The 15,519-nt window shown below is 41.2% G+C and overlaps 1 pseudogene; it reads left to right on the plus strand.

Annotated features, from left to right (window-relative positions):
• The first annotated feature begins 4,220 nt into the window (after nt 1-4,220).
• LOC123485433 lies at nt 4,221-15,135 on the plus strand (annotated as a pseudogene).
• The last annotated feature ends 384 nt before the right edge of the window (nt 15,136-15,519 follow it).

Below are 15,519 nucleotides of genomic sequence, written 5' to 3' on the forward strand. Positions count from 1 at the left end.
CTCCCACCCAACACACATCCCCACACAGCGGGAGAGAGAGAATGAGTGAATGTGTAAACAAGTGACATCAAGCTACAATAATCAAGCTATTCTGTAATGTGGCAGGCAACAAAAATCATGCTTAATTGAATCACACCAACTTATTACCCATTGCTATCCTATTGCTGCACACAAATATTCGTACAAGTTAACGCAACAGTTTCACCTGCAGATAACTTGTCATGTATATATGTAGCAGTGGAGGAATCAAAATATAATTTTGTAGGATGGTTTGAAGCTATAAAGTGACCTATTTACTGGTGATTGGTCAACCAGCCACTTCAGTGTACACAAACAGTATCTTCCTGTTACACTGTTGGTTCTCATTCTCTGCAGTTGAACAAAAACAATACAACACTACTTCACATCCCTGCAAAAAATGGGTTTTGTTGGATTATGATAAGGTAATAACCTTTTGAATTAGGATCTTATATTGTGTTATAGCATAGTACTAAGATATGTAATGCTAAGTCATATTCTTTTGTTTTTTTAAACACAGAGAAATGTAAATTAGAAGTAAACGGCTGCACAGTGCACCTATAAGGAAGGATCAAGAGGAAATACTCACCAGAAAAGTAACTCTCTGATGCACCTAACTAACGCACAGATGATGACGCCGCAACATTTTGTGAGCATTGTAGGTACGAGGTACCGCGTGGATTATTGAAAGCTTGGTTTTGAACAGCCCTCATCACATTCAGTTCCACTAATTGGCAGCAGCTGTCATTTACATGACATTTGTAGCTGTCCTTGACCCTGTTGATGAAGGGTTAGTTAATTACTGCTGTGTGACTTTCACTCTGGGTCACATTGACACAGGCTGAGGCAACAAGTGTGACGATAAACACTCAAAGGCAATGGGGGGGACATGATGGGGAAGCCCTGTACTTGAGGAACTGGACACTCAGTTCAGACAGGTGCTTAGCAGCATTAAATGACAGCTGCAGTGTCTCATTACAGTACAGTACATAACACAATGCACTCGAGGTTTCCGTTAGTGGATTTTATTTTATATTAGAAAAATATATGCTACATAAACATAATTGATATCAATTTGTATCCTTTCTTAAATCAGTGTAAACACTTTAGCCCTAAGCCGGCTTGATTTAATAGAACGTCTATGGAAGGGATGAACAACTCTCTCTCTGCCCAGATATAAAATAGTCTCTGATCAAAAGATGAGGACCAAAACCATCATACACCACAGCCCTCTGTGACTGTTGTTGTGCAACCCTGCCCTCTGGCCTTAGCAGAATGCTGTGAACGTGTTCCACTAGTTAGCAGGAGCACTCCCAAGACATAAGCAAGGTGATATTTCTCCACAAGGACCTAAGGTCAAACTCATCATGTAATGGGTATGGCTCTTTCTAATTGACCACAAAAGAGCTACTGTGAGTGTGTAATCATTCAACCATCTTAATTTATTTTTAAATGCTGTAATGTGTTTTCAAACTGTCACTCCTCAGTCCGCCTTTCACACTCCTCACTTAACACTGTGAGACTCCCCATGCTTGTTCTAAATGTTCCTTTAATGTATCTCAGCAACCTTGAATATGGAAATCTAGAAGCTTGATACCATAATGTTTTAATCTGAAAACTAGCTAGAGAACCATTACAGGCCCTTTGATTTCAAAAATGGTAACCTTGCAATTTATGAGGTACATCCACTAAATATGAAAGCTCATGTCATAGCTAAAGCAATTGTTTGACTACAGATGTAGGATCTTAATTTGAGCTAGCTTGCTACAGCAGGAAAATAATCATGCAGTAACAGAAAATGTGAATTACACTATATATACAAAAGTATATGGACACCCCTTCGAATTAGTGGATTTGGCTATTTCAGCCACACCCGTTGCTGACCGGTGTATAAAATTGAGCACACAGCCATGCAATCTCCATAGACAAACATTGGCTGTAGAATGGTCTTACTGAAGTGCTCAGTGACTTTCAACGTGGCACCATCATAGGATGCCACCTTTCCAACAAGTCAGTTCGTCAAATTTCTGCCCTGCTAGAGATGCCACGGTCAACTGTAAGTGCTGTTATTGTGAAGTGGAAACGTCTACGAGCAACAACGGCTCAGCCGCAAAGTGGTAGGCCACACAAACTCACAGAAAGGGACCGCCGAGTGCTGAAGCGCATAGCGCATAACAATCGTTTGTCCTCAGTTGCAACACTCACTACCGAGTCCCAAACTGCCTCTGGAAGCAACGTCAGCACAAGAACTGTTCGTCGGGAGCTTCATGAAATTGGTTTCAATGACCGAGCAGTGCACACAAGCCTAAGATCACCATGCGCAATGCCGAGTGTTGGCTGGAGTGGTGTAAAGCTCGCCGCCATTGGACTCTGGAGCAGTGGAAACGCGTTCTCTTGAGTGATAAATCATGCTTCACCCTCTGGCAGTCTGACGGACAAATCTGGGTTTGGCGGATGCCAGGAGAACGCTACCAGCCCCAATGCATAGTGCCAAATTTAAAGTCTGGTGGAGGAGGAATAATGGTCTGGGGCTGTTTTTCATGGTTTGGGCTAGGCCCCTTAGATCCAGTGAAGGGAAATCTTAACGCTACAGCATACAATGACATTCTAGACGATTCTGTGCTTCCAACTTTGTGGCAACAGCTTGGGGAAGGCCCTTTCCTGTTTCAGTATGACAATGCCCCTGTGCACAAAGCAAGGTCCATACAGAAATTGTTTGTTGAGATCGGTGTGGAAGAACTTGACTGGCCTGCACAGAGCCCTGACCTCAACCCCATCAAACACCTTTGGGATGAATTGGAACGCCAACTGCAAGCCAGGCCTAATCGCCCAACATAAGTGACCAGCCACAGAAACTACCAGCTGGGGGCCACATCTGCCCCCTCCAACGGAAGCAGCTGATGGGGAAGGATTTGTGGGAATCCCCTCTTAAGCCATAGGACACTGCCGAAACAAAGGTTCACTACAGTTTACACGCACAAGGAAACTAGCAAACAAATGAGATGTAATTTAATAAAGATGAGTTGATTTAATTAGTGACACAGATGATTGAGCAATTTGAGTTTGCTCAAACTAATAAACATTTTGTGAAATTGCTGAAGGAACCCACATGTATCCAAGTCGCTGAACGTGAAGGTGACTAAAGGTCATGTGTTCCTCAAGGATATACAACTAGGTGAAGAGGGATTTTGAAGTCACTACCCACTGGGCACAGACGTCAATTCACTGTCTAGTCCACATTGGTTCACGTGACGTGGAAACAATGTTGATTCAACCAGTGTGTACCCAGTGGGTAGTGTTGATTGGGTGATATAAGGTACACATTTTACAGCCAGAAATACACACAATGACACCTTCACCCTCCAAATCAACACTGCTAATAACAAAGTGTATTAAAACGTTTACAAATGTCCCCGAATAACAGAAATGCTGTGCTTCTGGTTTATTGTAACCTTGAAAATACAATTCATAAAATTGAGATGCATTAATTAGCCTACTGTACTGTATGTGAATAGCTAACAGCATGGTTTGACAGGATCGAAGTATGTAAAAATAGAGTTTGAGGATCATCACGTGTTGCTGGTGACACGTCCCCATTACCACTTGAAGATCCTGCTCCATATGTAAGTGTTGAGCAGAAATTGATAATGTGACTTGAGATTTGGGTAGAATTACATGCCCAAATTCGGAGGGCCATTTTTTGCTTGACCAGCACATTCATCTTCATAAAAGGACCACAACTGCACTGTGTTCTTCACTGAGAGGCCTGGCATCTACTAGGCTAACCAGCGGTAAGAGCCTATACATTTCCATTCTCAGCCTGTCTTCAATCCAAAGTCAGGTTCAGGGAGCATAGTCCTGCACTCTGTTTAACTGGAATCACGCATCAGGACCATGGAGTAAATTGATAAAGACAAAGCCACTTATTAGCCTATACTAACACTCTGGTGATAGTGCTTTTTGTGTTTATTTTGAAGAACGGAGGCACACTGTAAACGGTGTACATTCTATTGTGGTGTGAGGACAGTAAATTAAGACAGAAAGACATTTGATGAAAAATACTTTTGATGACAATATCATCATAATACATAAAAAATATGATATTTCATGAATACATTATACACAATTTTACAAAGAAGCACAATAAACGTAGTATGTTTTGTTTTCTTATTAATATCTAGGTAAATCAGTGAACTGCCATCATGAGCTCGGACGCGGAGATGGCCGCTTTTGGAGCAGCCGCCATCTATCTTCACAGCCTGAGAAGGAGAGGATTGAGGCTCAGACCCGGCCCTTTGATGCCAAGAATGCCTGCTTTGTGCCAGATGTCAAGGATCTGTACATCAAAGGAGTCGTCCAGAACAGAGAAGGAGGCAAAGTCACAGTGAAATGTGGGAATGGAGAGGTGGGTCCTATTGTATCTGACCAATTAGTTATAAACTTTCCCATTTGCAAATCTCTGAGTTATTTGATTTCAAATGGAATTTTTGAAATATCTACAACAACGTTAAAAGCATTAATAACTTTTCATTGCATGGTGTGTCATCATTTTAAACACACTTTTTTAGACAGTAACCATGAAGGAAGAGGACGTTCATCAGATTAATCCTCCAAAGTATGATAAGATGGAGGACATGGCCATGATGACCTACCTCAACGAGCCGTCTGTGCTGTATAACCTCAAAGATCGTTATGCAGCATGGATGATCTACAGTGAGGGAAAAAAGTATTTGATCCCCTGCTGATTTTGTACGTTTGCCCACTGACAAAGACATGATCAGTCTATAATTTTAATGGTAGGTTTATTTGAACAGTGAGAGACAGAATAACAACAACAAAATCCAGAAAAGCACATGTCAAAAATGTTATAAATTGATTTGCATTTTAATGAGGGAAATAAGTATTTGACCCCTCTGCAAAACATGACTTAGTACTTGGTGGCAAAACCCTTGTTGGCAATCACAGAGGTCAGACGTTTCTTGTAGTTGGCCACCAGGTTTGCACACATCTCAGGAGGGATTTTGTCCCACTCCTCTTTGCAGATCTTCTCCAAGTCATTAAGGTTTCAAGCCTGACGTTTGGCAACTCGAACCTTCAGCTCCCTCCACAGATTTTCTATGGGATAAAGGTCTGGAGACTGTGCTTCTTCTTGAGCCACTCCTTTTTTTGCCTTGGCCATGTGTTTTGGGACATTGTCATGCTGGAATACCCATCCACGACCCATTTTCAATGCCCTGGCTGAGGGAAGGAGGTTCTCACCCGAGATTTGACGGTACATGGCCCCGTCCATCGTCCCTTTGATGCTGTGAAGTTGTCCTGTCCCTTTAGCAGAAAAACACCCCCAAAGCATAATGTTTCCACCTCCATGTTTGACGGTAGGGATGGTGTTCTTGGGGTCTCCTCCTCCAAACACGGCGAGTTGAGTTGATGCCAAAGAGCTCGATTTTGGTCTCATCTGACCACATCACTTTCACCCCGTTCTCCTCTGAATCATTCAGATGTTCATTGGCAAGCTTCAGACGGGCCTGTATATGTGCTTTATTGAGCAGGGGGACCTTGCGGGCGCTGCAGGATTTCAGTCCTTCACAGCGTAGTGTGTTACAAATTGTTTTCTTGGTGACTATGGTCCCAGCTGCCTTGAGATCATTGACAAGATCCTCCCCTGTAGTTCTGGGCTGATTCCTCACCGTTCTCATGATCATTGCAACTCCACGAGGTGAGATCTTGTATGGAGCCCCAGGCCGAGGGAGATTGACAGTTCTTTTGTGTTTCTTCCATTTGCGAATAATCACACCAACTGTTGTCACCTTCTCACGAAGCTGCTTGGCGATGGTCTTGTAGCCCATTCCAGCCTTGTGTAGGTCTACAATCTTGTCCCTGACATCCTTGGAGAGCTCTTTGGTCTTGGCCATGGTGGAGAGTTTGGAATCTGATTGATTGATTGCTTCTGTGGACAGGTGTCTTTTATACAGGTAACAAGCTGAGATTAGGAGCACTCCCTTTAAGAGTGTCCTCCTAATCTCAGCTTGTTACCTGTATAAAAGACACCGGGGAGCCAGAAATCTTTCTGATTGAGAGGGGGTCAAATACTTATTTCCCTCATTAAAATACAAATCTTTTTATATCATTTTTGACATGCGTTTTTCTGGATTTTTTTTGTTGTTATTCTGTCTCTCACTGTTCAAATAAACCTACCATTAATGTCTTTGTCAGTGGGCAAACGTACAAAATCAGCAGGGGATCAAATACTTTTTTCCCTCACTGTATGTAAGTAGGGCTTTAATAAGGACACTTGTTTGTTTAGGTTACTGCCATATCATGTAACATAATATCAATTGTCATTTATAGACCTACTCCGGGCTGTTCTGTGCTACTGTGAACCCGTACAAGTGGCTCCCAGTGTACGACCAATCGGTGGTGACAGCCTACAGAGGCAAAAAGTGTATGGAGGCCCCACCACACATCTTCTCTATTTCTGATAATGCATATCAAAATATGCTTACAGGTAAGTAAGAATTTTGAATTATTTAAGCTGGTCATTATTAAGGCAACCTAAAGGAGTGTCAAGCACCTCAGGGGTTTAACTTAGCCACAGTGGATGATATTGCAAATATACCAGTAATACTTGTCCGTTTCCACTTAACCCACAGATAGTGAGTGTCAGTCTGTCCTGACTACGTGAGTCAATTGCATTTGCTTTGAGAATGTCTAAATATTCAGAGGAAAATGCGTAGATGATTCAATATTCAAAAATGTAAAAATCACGCTGTGTTTACAGTGGAGAATCTGGTGCAGGAAAGACTGTCAACACAAAACGTGTTATCCAGTACTTTGCGACAATCGCAGTGGCTGGAGGTACTGAAAAGAAGGAGCAAACTTGCAAGATACAGGTAAGGCAGAGATGACAATGAATACTGTAAAGGCAAGTACTGTAAGAGATGTTCAGATGTATGTAATGGAATGTGGTCCCCAGGGCACCCTGGAAGATCAAATCAATTCAGCCAACCCTCTGCTGGAGGCCTTTGGAAATGCAAAGACAGTGAGGAATGACAACTCCTCTCGTTTTGTAAGTAACTTTCCTCAAAGCTTCTCTTTACTTGAAATGAAAGTAGGAGATATTTCATTAATCAAAACGTATATTCCACTTCAACAGGGTAAATTCATCAGAATTCACTTCGGAACCACAGGAAAATTGGCTTCTGCTGATATTGAAACATGTATGTTTTGTTCTCTTAAATTTCATGACCTTTAAATTGATCACATGTAACTAGTATTCATCATCTATGTACTGTTGCTCTGTCTAGATTTACTGGAGAAGTCCAGAGTGACATTCCAACTGTTAGAGGAGAGGAGCTACCATATCTTCTATCAGATCATGACAAATCACAAACCAGAACTTATCGGTACAGTAAGAATATAATGTGAATATGAACCTACCATATTTCTAAAATTCTTAAATGAAATTTACTACAGATGTAGGATCTTAAATTGATCACTTGTTTGTTGCTGCTGCACAGCAGGAAATGTAAACTTGTAGTGTATTTGAGTTTTAAAAAGGCTTCTAAAGTTTGTAATTTCCAATTTATCAACCCCTACAAAAATGTCCATTAATTATAATTCACATAATAATAATTGTTTTATTCCTTGACAGAAATGCTTCTAATCACGACAAACCCATATGATTTCCCAATGATCAGTCAGGGTCAGATCACTGTGGCCAGCATTGATGACAAAGAAGAGCTGGTGGCCACAGATGTGAGAAGTCAATTATTTTGTTATGCACATATTTTCATGTTACATTAATCTTGCATGTTATAGTAAATGCCAACGTTTTTCAATTATCTAGGATGCCATTGGCATCTTGGGCTTCAACCATGATGAGAAGTTGGCCATCTACAAGCTGACTGGTGCTCTGATGCATTATGGGAACTTGAAGTTCAGGCAGAAGCAGCGTGAGGAACAGGCAGAGCCTGATGGCACTGAGGGTGAGATATCTTAGTTTTATCAAATGTTTTGGACTTAAATGATAAAATCTCAAGACACACATCATCAGCTCATAACCCATCATCATATTTATCCACCAGTGGCAGACAAAGTCGCTTTTCTCATGGGCCTGAACTCTGCTGATTTAGTGAAAGCTCTCTGCTACCCCAGAGTGAAGGTCGGGAATGAGTTTGTCACCAAGGGGCAGACAGTTCAACAGGTACTATATTCAACAGTTCAAATAGATTTAATCTTCTGTTGACTGATTACTTTTTGCACAGTTTTCATCATTCTACATTACATACTGTTTAGGTAGTCAATTCAGTTGGCGCCCTGGCAAAGTCCATCTATGAGAAGATGTTCTTATGGATGGTCATCAGAATAAACGAGATGCTAGATACGAAGCAGGCAAGACAATTCTATATTGGAGTGTTGGACATCGCTGGATTTGAAATCTTTGATGTAAGCTAATTCCTTTATACTTGTCTTTCTAAAATGTATTTTAAAAAAGCATTAAGCAATCTTAAATGCAACTATGTTGAGACTGCCGCATTCAGTGGACAACAATATTAATGGTTTGATTCTTATTACTCAGTACAACAGCTTGGAGCAGCTCTGCATTAACTTCACTAATGAGAAACTGCAACAGTTTTTCAACCACACCATGTTTGTGCTGGAGCATGAGGAATACAAGAAAGAGGGAATAGACTGGGAGTTTATTGATTTTGGTATGGACTTGGCTGCCTGCATTGAGCTTATTGAGAAGGTATGTTAAAAACCCACTTTCAGCAATTTGAAAATGTCATTTTTAATCAATACCTTTACCTCAAGTAAGAATGATTTCATCAACAGCCATTGGGCATCTTCTCCATCCTTGAAGAGGAGTGTATGTTACCCAAGGCTTCAGACACTTCTTTCAAGAACAAACTCTACGACCAGCATCTTGGAAAGAACCAAGCTTTCCAAAAGCCAAAGATTGTCAAAGGCAAACCTGAGGCCCACTTCACCCTGGTGCACTATGCTGGTAATGTGGACCACAGTCTAACTGGCTGGCTGGACAAGAACAAGGACCCGTTGAATGAGTCTGTTGTGCAGCTGTACCAGAAGTCACCAGTCAAACTGCTGGCTTTGCTGTATGCGTCCTTTGCGGCTGGTAATGCAGGTAGTATGCACGTCATATCCCACTGGGCACAGACGTCAATTCAACGGATATTCCACGTTGGTTCAACGTAATTTCATTGAAATTACATGGAAACAACGTTGATTCAACCAGTGTGTGCCCAGTGGGATGGTAATGAGTAATCAAAAGATAAATCCTACATGTATTGGTACAGTAAATGTCTCTTTTTTATGAAGATGCTGGTGGTGTCGATAAAAAGAAAGGGGGGAAAAAGCAAAAAGGTGGCTCTTTCCAGACGGTCTCTGCTGTTTTCAGGGTAAATTAATACCTAATCATGCTGCAGTAGACTCAACTCATATGACATTTATATCAGCTAATATCGAAGGATATGTTTAATACTAATGACAATACTCTCCTCCACAGGAAAATCTTGGCAAGTTAATGACCAACTTGAGGAGCACTCACCCTCACTTTGTACGTTGCCTGATTCCTAATGAAGTGAAGACACCAGGTACTGCTCTGCTGACAGATAACTATTTTTGTTAGAAGTCCATCAAAGAGATCATACCACAGGACTTTACAGAGGAAAACACTGAAAAGATTTGATGTAAAAAAAATTGATTTATGACATGAATTATGAGGATGAGGAAGCTGGCATACATAACAAAAATATGGCGCAATTGTCATGTGTGTGATGTTATTATTTCATTTCTGTTGAATACAGGTATTATGGATAATCATCTGGTTATTCACCAGCTGCGCTGTAATGGTGTGCTGGAGGGTATCAGGATCTGCAGGAAGAGGTTCCCAAGCAGGATTATATATGCTGACTTCAAGCAGAGGTAAACCTTTATTCTCATCATTTAACTACCACAAGATTATTTTGGTAGTTAAATAATCTCTTATGCCTGCCATTGCATCTTCTGTAATCTGGACAGATACTGAATTTTGAATGCCAGTGCTATCCCAGAGGAACAGTTCATCGATGGCAAGAAAGCTTCAGAGAAGCTTCTTGGATCAATTGATGTCGATCACACACAATATAAATTTGGACATACCAAGGTGAGGATCCAATTACTTTACAGTGGCTTGCGAAAGTATTCACCCCATTGGCATTTTTCCTATTTTGTTGCCTTACAACCTGGAATTAAAATAGATTTTTGGGGGGTTTGTATCATTTGATTTACACAACATGCCTACCACTTTGAAGATGCAAAAATATTTTTTATTGTGAAACAAACAAGAAATAAGACAAATAAACAGAAAACTTGAGCGTGCATAAATATTCACCCCCGACCCCCCCCCCATCCAAAAGTCAATACTTTGTAGAGCCACCTTTTGCAGCAATTATAGCTGCAACTCTCTTGGGGTATGTCTCTATAAGCTTGGCACATCTAGCCACTGGGATTTCTGCCCATTCTTCAAGGCAAAACTGCTCCAGCTCCTTCAAGTTGGATGGGTTCCGCTGGTGTACAGCAATCTTTAAGTCAAACCACAGATTCTCAATTGGATTGAGGTCTGTGCTTTGATTAGGCCATTCCAAGACATTTAAATGTTTCCCCTTAAACCACTTGAGTGTTGCTTTAGCAGTATGCTTAGGGTCATTGTCCTGCTGGAAGGTGAACCTCCGTCCCAGTCTCAAATCTCTGGAAGACTGAAACAGGTTTCCCTCAAGAATTTCCCAGTATTTAGTGCCATCCATCATTACTTCAATTCTGACCAGTTTCCCAGTCCCTGCCGATTAAAAACATCCCCACAGCATGATGCTGCCACCACCATGCTTCACTGTGCGGATGGCGTTCTCGGGGTGATGAGAGGTGTTGGGTTTGCGCCAGACATAGCGTTTTCCTTGATGGCCAAAAAGCTCAATTTTAGTCTCATCTGATCAGAGTACCTTCTTCCATATGTTTTGGGAGACTCCCATATGCCTTTTGACGAACACCAAACGTGTTTGCTTATTTTTTTCTTTAAGCAATGGCTTTTTTTCTGGCCACTCTTCCGTAAAGCCCAGCTCTGTGGAGTGTACAGCTTAATGTGGTCCTATGGACAGATACTCCAATCTCCGCTGTGGAGCTTTGCAGCTCCTTCAGGGTTATCTTTGGTCTCTTTGTTGGCTCTCTGATTAATGCCCTCCTTGCCTGGTCCGTGAGTTTTGGTGGGCGGCCCTCTCTAGGCAGGTTTGTTGTGGTGCCATATTCTTTCCATTTTTTAATAATGGATTTAATGGTGCTCCGTGGGATGTTCAAAGTTTCTGATATTTTTTTATAATCCAACCTTGATCTGTACTTCTCCACAACTTTGTCCCTTACCTGTTTGGAGAGCTCCTTGGTCTTCATGGTGCCGCTTGCTTGGTGGTGCCCCTTGCTTAGTGGTGTTGCAGACTCTGGGGCCTTTCAGAAGAGGTGTATACAGTGAGGGAAAAAAGTATTTGATCCCCTGCTGATTTTGTACGTTTGCCCACTGACAAAGAAATGATCAGTCTATAATTTTAATGGTAGGTTTATTTGAACAGTGAGAGACAGAATAACAACAAAAAAATCCAGAAAAACACATGTAAAAATTTTAATAAATTGATTTGCATTTTAATGAGGGAAATAAGTATTTGACCCCTCTGCAAAACATGACTTAGTACTTGGTGGCAAAACCCTTGTTGGCAATCACAGAGGTCAGACGTTTCTTGTAGTTGGCCACCAGGTTTGCACACATCTCAGGAGGGATTTTGTCCCACTCCTCTTTGCAGATCTTCTCCAAGTCATTAAGGTTTCGAGGCTGACGTTTGGCAACGAACCTTCAGCTTCCTCCACATATTTTCTATGGGATTAAGGTCTGGAGACTGGCTAGGCCACTCCAGGAACTTAATGTGCTTCTTCTTGGGCCACTCCTTTGTTGCCTTGGCCGTGTGTTTTGGGTCATTGTCATGCTGTAATACCCATCCACGACCCATTTTTAATGCCCTGGTTGAGGGAAGGAGATTCTCACCCAAGATTTGACGGTACATGGCCCCGTCCATCGTCCCTTTGATGCGGTGAAGTTGTACTGTCCCCTTAGCAGAAAAACACCCCCAAAGCATAATGTTTCCACCTCCATGTTTGACAGTGGGGGTGGTGTTCTTGGGGTCATAGGCAGCATTCCTCCTCCTCCAAACACGGCGAGTTGAGTTGATGCCAAAGACCTCGATTTTGGTCTCATCTGACCACAACACTTTCACCCAGTTCTTCTCTGAATCATTCAGATGTTCATTGACAAACTTCAGACGGGCCTGCATATGTGCTCTCTTGAGCAGGGGGACCTTGCGGGCGCTGCAGGATTTCAGTCCTTCACGGCGTAGTGTGTTACCAATTGTTTTCTTGGTGACTCTGGTCCCAGCTGCCTTGAGATCATTGACAAGATCCTCCCGTGTAGTTCTGGGCTGATTCCTCACCGTTCTCATGATCATTGCAACTCCACGAGGTGAGATCTTGCATGGAGCCCCAGGCTTAGGGAGATTGACAGTTATTTTGTGTTTCTTCCATTAGCGAATAATCGCACCAACTGTTGTCACCTTCTCACCAAGCTGCTTGGCGATGGTCTTGTAGCCCATTCCAGCCTTGTGTAGGTCTACAATCTTGTCCCTGACATCCTTGGAGAGCTCTTTGGTCTTGGCCATGGTGGAGAGTTTGGAATCTGATTGATTGATTGCTTCTGTGGACAGGTGTCTTTTATACACGTAACAAGCTGAGATTAGGAGCACTCCCTTTAAAAGTGTGCTCCTAATCTCAGCTCGTTACCTGTATAAAAGACACCTGGGAGCCAGAAATCTTTCTGATTGAGAGGGGGTCAAATACTTATTTCCCTCATTAAAATGCAAATCAATTTATAAAATGTTTGACATGCGTTTTTCTGGATTTTTTTTGTTGTTATTCTGTCTCTCACTGTTCAAATAACCCTACCATTAAAATTATAGACTGATCATTTCTTTGTCAGTGGGCAAACGTACAAAATCAGCAGGGGATCAAATACTTTTTTCCCTCACTGTATATACTGAGATCATGTGGCACTTAGATTGCACACAGACTTTATTTAACTAATTATGTGACTTCTGAATGTAATTGGTTGCACCAGATCTTATTTAGGTGCTTCATAGCAAAGGGGGTGAATACATGTGCACGCACCACTTTTCCGATATTTATTTTATTGAATTTATTTAAACAAGTTATTTTTTTCATTTCACTTCACCAATTTGGACTATTTTGTGTATGTCCATTACATGAAATCCAAATAGAAATCCATTTAAATTACAGGTTGTAATGCAACAAAATACGAAAAACGCCAAGGATGATGAATACTTTTGCCAGGCACTGTATAAACATGCTCTTGTTAGCAAAACCACATAGCCATTCATCTCTGTTGATTTTCACCTGGTGTTTATACAGTGCCCTCCGTAATTATTGGGACAGAAGCATTTTTTCTTCTTTTGGCTCTATACTCCAAAAGTTTGGATTTGAAATTGTTTAGAAATTACAGCACTTTTTGTACATAGCCCCCCATTTTAGGGGACCAAAGGTATTGGGACAAATTCAGTTATATGTGTATTAAAGTAGTCAAAAGTTTAGTATTTGGTTCCATATTCCTAGCACACAATGGCTACATCAAGCTTGTGACTACAAATTTGTTGGATGCATTTTCTGTTTGTTTTGGTTGTGTTTCAGATTATTTTGTGCCCAATAGAAATTAATAGTAAATAATGTATTGTGTCATTTTGGAGCCACTTTTATTGAAATAAGAATAGAATATGTTTCTAAACACTTCTAAGAAAAAGTGTCACTGTCCCAATAATTACGGAGGGCACTGTATATACACCTACAGTATATCAACTGCATCTGTGTCTCAGTAAACAACGTCATTGCAGGTCTTCTTTAAAGCCGGTCTGCTGGGCACTCTTGAAGAGTTGCGAGATGAAAAACTGGCCTCTCTGGTGACAGGCACTCAAGCATTGTGCCGTGGGTACCTCATGAGAAAATAATTTTCTCAGCTGGCTATAAAGAAGTAAGACAACCCATCAATTGAAATATTCTTATCCTTATCTTTAAAAGAAAGTACATGCTTAGAACATTAGAACTGGGCATTACAATTACCTATTTTTCAGAGATTGTGTGTTCATTCTGCAATACAACCTCCGCTCATTCATGAATGTGAAACACTGGTCATGGATGAAGCTGTACTTCAAGATCAAGCCCCTTCTGAAGAGTGCAGAGAGTGAAAAGGAGGTGGAAAAGATGAAGGAGGACTTTGTCAAATGTAAGGAGGACCTGGCAAAGGCAGAGGCCAAGAGAAAGGAACTGGAGGAGAAGATGGTTTCTCTGTTCTCTGAGAAACAAAACCTCATGTTACAAGTTCAATCTGTAAGTGCTATTAGAATTGTCAACATGAACTATCACTGTTTTTAAACAGACAGGGTCATTATTGTAGTCATCTGAGGGGTACTGTTATATCAGTTTGTTCATTGTAGTGTTTAAGAAGTGTTCCATTAGACAGACACGTTGACTGGACAATCGGTTTTCCTAGGATTCCGAAACTCTTTCGGATGCAGAGGAGAGATGAGGCTTTCATAAAAAGCAAAATACAGCTTGAAGCCAAACTGAAAGAGTTGACAGAGAGACTGGATGATGAAGACAAAATCAATTCTGAGCTGACTGCCAAGAAGAGGAAGCTGGATGATGAGTGCTCTGAGCTGAAGAAAGATATTGATGACTTAGAGCTCACCTTGGCCAAAGTGGAGAAGGAGAAGCATGCCACTGAAAATAAGTTTACGTTGTTTTCGAATTCAATGTATTTTCCACATAGATTCCACATCACAATACATTGTGTCACAATACAACCAGTTTGTGCCCAGTGGGTATAGTCATGACGTAACCGTGCTAAGCCAGGTTATGAGTCCACCAAATCATTAATAATTGTATGTGTTGGATTTATTAAGTCGTAATTTTTGTTTATTTTGCAGCAATAGGAAATCCATTAAGATACTGCATGGCTAAGGGTGGACGTGGGGGGCGGAATGTGAATGTAAAAAGTGAAAATGTTTCTGTAGGGACATCTTGACATGTTTTTTTGAGCTGAATGCCCGGTGAGCCACTCTTTTTTTGATTTTCCCAAATTCCACTCCTGCATATTCCCCTAATATAAGCAAATGGAATTCAAGACCTAGATCTGTCAACTGTGAACATACAGTTCTCTCTGCCTGTATTGTGTAGGTAGGCCCTAATGTTGAGTGCATTTTGCGCCATACTAGGCTACTATTTTTTGTTTTACTACTGATTTTGTCAAATAGCATAGGCTAACTTTTGTGTATCCAGACAATGAATCAATAAACATAAATCATGTTGAGTTTATTATTATACATCCACTACAGCAAACCAAAA

Source organism: Coregonus clupeaformis, unplaced genomic scaffold (genome assembly GCF_020615455.1).
Source record: "Coregonus clupeaformis isolate EN_2021a unplaced genomic scaffold, ASM2061545v1 scaf0688, whole genome shotgun sequence".
In the NCBI taxonomy this organism is placed as follows: Eukaryota; Metazoa; Chordata; class Actinopteri; order Salmoniformes; family Salmonidae; genus Coregonus; species Coregonus clupeaformis.